General features: G+C 37.6%; 1 long non-coding RNA gene across 2 annotated transcripts; it reads left to right on the top strand.

The window, feature by feature from the left end:
• The first annotated feature begins 206 nt into the window (after positions 1-206).
• On the top strand, positions 207-6790 carry LOC118763434. 2 transcript variants are annotated; one of them, XR_004999196.1, is made up of 4 exons: positions 207-374; positions 3115-3307; positions 4690-4946; positions 6386-6790. It is a non-coding gene; the product is annotated as an uncharacterized LOC118763434 (long non-coding RNA). The 2 variants fall into 2 exon arrangements; XR_004999197.1 differs by lacking the exon at positions 4690-4946.
• Positions 6791-7028: the final 238 nt, after the last annotated feature.

Raw genomic sequence — 7028 nt, 5'->3', positions numbered from 1 at the left:
CACGACGACCACGACGACCACGACCACGACCACTACCACGACCACCACGACCACCACAACCACCACGACCACGACCACGACCGCCACGACCACGACCACGACCACCGCCACCACCGCCACCACCACCACCACCACCACCACCACCACCGCCACGACGACGACGACGACCACCACCATCACCACCACTACCACGACGACGACGACCACCACCACCACCACCACCGCCGCCGCCGCCACCGTTATCATCGATGTTAGTCACTAATATCGTTTTTCAAATGTTTTTTTGAAGCTTCACGTGTTTTGATTGGTCTTGGGGTGTCACAACAGGATGTTCAGGTACGACATCACAATTAACGTCTTAAGTCACCTTGCAGGTTTGTATGTGTTTTCCTCCTTCTTTTCGTTGTTGCTGTTACTCTTGTTCATCATCATCATCGTCATCATCTTCATCATCATCATCATCATCATCATCATCATCATCATCATCATCATCATCATCATCATCATCACCATCTTCTTCTTCTTCTCTTCTTCTTTTTCTTCTTCTTCTAGAGAAAATCCCCCACATTTTTCTCATTTGTCCTTGCAATGTCTCCTACTCTCGCTTTTGAGATCATACAATAAAAGGGATCCTTCCCTCCTTCTTCTCCTCCTCCTCCTCCTCCTCCTCGTCGTCGTCGTCGTCGTCGTCGTCGTCGTCGTCGTCGTCGTCATCATCATCATCATCATCATCATTTACTATTATTATTATTATTATTATTATTATTATTATTATTATTATTATTATTATTATCAAGGCGGCGAGCTGACAGGATCGTTAGCACGCTAGACGAAATGCTTAACGGTATTTCGCCCGTCGCTACGTTCTTTGTTCAAATTCCGCTGAGGTCGACTTTGCCTTTCATCCTTTCGGGCTTTATAAAATAAGTACCAGTGAAACACTGGGGGTCGATGTAATCGACTAGTCCCCACCCCCGCACCAAATTTCAGGCCTTGTACCTATAGTAGAAAGGATTATTATTATTATGGCTGCGAGCTGGCAGAATCGTTAGCACGCCGGACGAAATGCTTCGCGGCATTTCGTCCGCCGAGGTCAACTTTGTCTTTTATCCTTACCGGTCGATAAATTTAGTACTAATCAAGTACTGGGTTCGATGTGATCGGCTATCCTCCTTCCCCCAACTTTCAGGCCTTGTGTCTACAGTAGAAAGTATTATTATTGTTACTAAGGCGGCGAGCCGGCAGAATAGTTAGTGCGCCGGGCAAAATCCTTAGCGAGATTTCGTCCGTTTTTACTTTCTGAGTTCAAATTCCGTTGAGGTCGACTTTGCATTTTATCCTTTCGTGATCGATAAAAATAAGTATCAGCCGAGTACTGGGGCTCATGTAATCGACTACCCCCTACCCCAAATTTCAGGCCTTGTGCCTATAGTAGAAATAATTCTTTACTACCCACAAGGGGCTAAACACAGAGAGGACAAACAAGGACAGACAAACGGATTACGTCGATTACATCGACCCCGAAAGGATGAAAGGCAAAGTCGACCTCGGCGGAATTTGAACTCAGAACGTAAAGGCAGACGAAATACTTATTTCTTTACTACCCACAAGGGGCTAAACACAGAGAGGACAAACAAAGACAGACAAACGGATTAAGACGATTATATCGACCTCAGTGAGTAACTGGTACTTATTTAATCGACCCCGAAAGGATGAAAGGCAAAGTCGACCTCGGCGGAATTTGAACTCAGAACGTAACGGCAGACGAAATACGGCTACGCATTTCGCTCGACGTGCTAAAGTTTCTGCCAGCTCGCCGCCTTATTGTTTCTATAGTAGAAAGGACTCTTCTACTTGCTATGAGCTCGTTGGATGGTAATAGCGTCGATAAAAGTGTCTGTGGTATTCAGTTACAGCTCTTTATGTTCTTGAGTTCAAATCTCACCGAGATCATCTTCACTCTTCGTCAGTATAATCGATTTTTTCTGTCCCCCCCCACTCAATTCGAGTCCTTGTTCATATCCTACAAATCATTGTCATTGTTGTGGAGGCGCAATGGCCCAGTGGTTAGGGCAGCGGACTCGCGGTCTTAGGATCGCGGTTTCGATTCCCAGACCGGGCGTTGTGAGTGTTTATTGAGCGCAAACACCTAAAGCTCCACGAGGCTCCGGCAGGGGATGGTGGTGAACCCTGCTGTACTCTTTCACCACAACTTTCTCTCACTCTTACTTCCTGTTTCTGTTGTACCTGTATTTCAAAGGGCCGGCCTTGTCACTCTCTGTGTCACGCTGAATATCCCCGAGAACTACGTTAAGGGTACACGTGTCTGTGGAGTGCTCAGCCACTTACACGTTAATTACACGAGCAGGCTGTTCCGTTGATTCGGATCAACCGGAACCCTCGTCGTCGTAACCGACGGAGTGCTTCCATGTTATTGTTATTTCCTTTTCAATTATGTATTCTTTTTTATGCTTTTAATTTTTTGTCGATTGTTTTTGTATTCGAATACTTTTTGCGCTTGACTTCATTCTCATCATTCTACACCTCATCGTTGTCCTCATCACCATGAGAATAATTGCCACTGTTTGTTGTCGCCATCTTTATTATCATCGTCATCGTTGTCGTCATCGTCGTCATCATCATCATCATCACTATGAAACGAAACAATTTATTATCATTTAGTCTCTGGTTAGTTTCAACTAAACAGACATATAATCAGCGTTCTATATGTGACTGTCTCGTTTTTCTCGAATCACATTATTCAATATGTCTTTCCTACTTCTTTTTAAGACAACAGAGCAAAATATGAGGGAAATTTAGCGGCTGTTTCTCGTAGGTTAGTGTACTAAGCAGGGGCTCCTACGATGGATCATTTCATCTCTTTTTCTTTATTTACACTGTATATAATACCATTGGCCAAACTACGGCTCTCAAAACTTCTATGTCCCAAGACTATATTTGGTTTTAGAGTAGTTTGAATATCTTACCAGCCAGATTTTAAAGTATTAACTGCAGAAATATAGACTCCGTATAAACCTTCAATGACCATAGTAATAAAACTATGTAGCGGTATATTTATTCATAAATATAATTCTAAATTAATATATGCTGTAGGTTTTGAATGTTAAAAAGTATCGTATGTGAATCTCCTTATCAAAACCCTGGTTAGATGTTAAAGCAGTATTCAGTGAATGGAGGTATTGAATTGTCCATTTTTTAAATGCAAGAATGGATCCTGATTCAGTATTCGATCTGTGAGGATTTATTTAGAATTCATCACATCTCACACAAAAACGTCCACGTTCAGGTTAACCAATGCTTGTCATTTTCGCATTTTGTTGCAGTTGTCTTCATTTATTCAAAACGTCTGTTCATTTTCATCCTATCTTTACACTTGGTCTTTCTAACCACCATGCCTTTTGATATGGCAATCGTTTTTGGATTTGTATAAAACCCCATTTTGATAACTCAGTTAATTATGAATTATATAATACTGTGTCTGATGGTATAAAAGACACATGGGCATATAAGACGCACTCTAATTTCAGCAGTGCTTATTCAGGAAGTAAAATAAGTTTTTAGTGCTTAAAGAATGTTATATTGAAAGCAATCTAGCAGTACATTATAAAACATTACAAAGATATCTTAGCTATTGTAGAAAATATTACTGTACATCAAAAGTAAGTTAGCAGTACAGCTGAACATGTAATGGAGCCAGGCTAGGTAGAAAAGACTATCTCGATTAAAATTAGTCTAGTTTAGCGAGCGTCGGGAAGAAAAGTAGCTTGTGGGAGGCTCAACTTCGTGTATAGAACCCGAGTTGAAACTTTGAGACACTTTTGGTGAAAATAGTGCGTCTCATATGCAAGCATATACAACAATTGAAGAAAATTAATTGTAAATTAGATTGTTTCATACTTAAAGGAATATTCTAATATTCTTTTAAGTAGTGCATATTTTGTAGTGCATATTTTGGTGAATGTCAAAATGATAATCAAATAAAAGTTATTTATAAAATGAAAATTGTCTCCAGGATTTAACTCAAATAAGAGGATAAGGAAGTGCTGCACATGGGCTTAGGCATATTTTAAAATGATAATAACGATAGTATTGTTGCTCTCTCTCTCTCTCTCTATCTGTCTGTCTGTCTGTCTGTCTGTGTCTCTGTCTCTTTGTCTGTCTGTCTGTCTGTCTCTGTCTGTCTGTCTTTCTCTCTCTCTCTTCCTCATATATATATATGCATGCATGCGTGCGTGCGAGTGGATGTGTGTATATGTATGTATCTCTTTATATAACTATATGTATGTATATAGGTAGGCATATATATATATACGTACATATGTGTTTTTGCATATCTACATATATACATATACATATAAAAAAAGTTTATATGCATATATATTTATATATATGTATACATAAACACAAACACACACACACACACGCATATATTTACATATATAAAATCATATTACATGCATATATATATATATATATATATACGTAAGATTAGAAATATACAAACGGTATATATATATAATGCATATCATATGATTTGTATATCATATAATATATATAATACAAAATATATAATGTGCACATTGTGTGCGCGCGCGCGTGTATGTGTGCATGTGTGCTTGTAAATGCTCCTAAGCACACGCGCATAAATACATTTTGTGCATAAATTAGACGTATAAAGAAAAGGACGTACAATGGAATGACCAGTATGCAGTTCTACAATACATGGCACAGAAGGAACTACAGAGCTATAAGAAATTAAACAAAATGTCTACTCATCTTTTGATTGCTGCTCAGCAAGCACGGAATATTTGAAAGGTTGTCGAGTTGCAATCAAAGACTGGTGAAGGCAAAATAACAACAGCAAAGTAGTGCAACAAAAGGATTTTACAGTCGTGTATTTTTACCGTTTTGGAATTTATCAAGTGGTAAGTATATCTTCACTAATATTATTTTGAGAATAAATTTATTTTATTGTTTATTGTTGTTGTTTTGATGACACTGAAGAAATGTTCTATAATTTATTTATGCGCTGTTAAGTAATGACACATTTTGTACTGCACATTGTTGCGTAGTATTTCTGCAATATTTCTTCTTGATTTATTGTCTAATTATACGCTGCTATTTAAGTATGATGTTATTATATAAATAAATGTTTAATAGATCATATTTATAAAACAGTATATAGATTTTATTAAATTATGATATATATTTAAGTAACACCCGCCGAAACTGATGTAACGTGGGAAAAATCCTTTATTGTGGGAGACGATACCACTCTTCCTACGCATGCATGAAGATTTTCGCGGCGGTAGACCCCGTGAATCTCCAATTGTTACGCCTAGAGTGCAGATGCGTAGCATGCGTTCATCGGATTTTGGTTTTCACCGAACGCACCAAATAAGAAATATTGCATCAAGTTTTGCCAAAAACATGATGACACTCTAACTCAAACCATCCAGAAGATTCAGCGGGCCTTTGACGACGATGATGTCACGGGCAAAACTCAGATCAAGGAGTGGTAAGACCACTTCAAACATGGCCATCCATAAGCCGAAACAAGTAACCGATTGAGAAACTTTCGGCAGTCATGGATGACCGTCGTGTAAAATAAAGTCGGTTAATTTTTTAACGCACCTCATTTTCTTTATTGAAATAATGTTTAAATGACAATATAAACTTTGATTAAAGTAATAAAATATCGTTTAAATAAATGACAATATATACTTTGAATAAGATATTGTTACATGTTTAAATAACCATATATCCTTTGGTTATAATATCACAAATTTAAATGATATATGCATTAATTAAAATATGTTATATATTTAAATAGTATAACCTTTGCTTAGTATATTGCAATGACACTATATACCTCAATTAAAATAATGTTATATGTCTAAATGATAAAATACATTTTCACTAAAATAATGTCATATGATTAAATAATGCCAGTATGTACGTTGGTTAAAATAATGTCATATATTCTAATGACCCTATATACTTCGATTGGCATAATATATATTTAAATGGTAGTATAAATTTTCAATAAAATGTCCTATGATTAAATAAATGACTGTATATAGGTTGATTAAAATAATGTTATATATTTCAATGACTATATATTTTGATTAAAATAATGTTATATGTTTAAATGACCATAATTTTTCAATAAAATGTCATATGATTAAATAAATGCAGCATATCAGTGATTAAAATAAAGCCATATTTTTCAATGACCTATGTACTTTGATTTTTATTTTTTACTTGCTGAGTCTAGATGAAAGGTCATTGACTTTTGAAGGAACTCACGCCTCGGCGAATTTAATGCTTTTAATATTATTAATGTTCCATTTGAACATTGCAGGCTAGCACCTGCAGGAAAGACGTGAGTAAGAAGAATCTTTCAGAGAGCCGATGTTCTGGGGGGAAAGAAATGGCTGGGAAACGTGGGTAGTGTGGGCTGTAGGAGTTCGACGCACAAAGAAGGACGAGGCGTGGGAAGACGAATTGACCAGGCGGAGCCGGAGTGCGAGACCAGCCAGTTTCGAGAAACAGAAGCCATCATTGTAGCAACAGAATAAGCATACTAGAGATATATCTGTGAACTAGATGATGGAGCATATCCGTCTGTGACTGATTCCAGTTAGTCAAGTGGACATCCTCTGAAGACGAAGAGGATACTCCGGATACCTGCTGCATGAAAAATTTATAATTAAGTGGATGTTAATGTATTTGATGTAGAGAATAAATTTTGTTTAATTACATTGTGTGACATGATTTTTTTCCTCGGGTAGCAACTGTTATTTCCTATTTGCTTGCACCTGGAAAGTATGAAAAATGGCTAATATTCCCTTCAGACTTTGCTCTTGTTAGATTTATCCAAACCCCAAAGAAACTCTCTCAGCGCATGGCTATGATGGTCTCCAACTGCTCCTGCTCATATTGTCTGCCACTAAGAGACATGCTCAAGTGATTAAGGCCAAGCAGCTGACAAGTAAGTCTGGTAT

Source organism: Octopus sinensis, linkage group LG5, assembly GCF_006345805.1.
Source record: "Octopus sinensis linkage group LG5, ASM634580v1, whole genome shotgun sequence".
NCBI classification, from domain to species: Eukaryota; Metazoa; Mollusca; class Cephalopoda; order Octopoda; family Octopodidae; genus Octopus; species Octopus sinensis.
The sequence above is the reverse complement of the archived record's forward strand: the minus strand, read 5'-3'. Positions and strand labels throughout refer to the sequence as shown.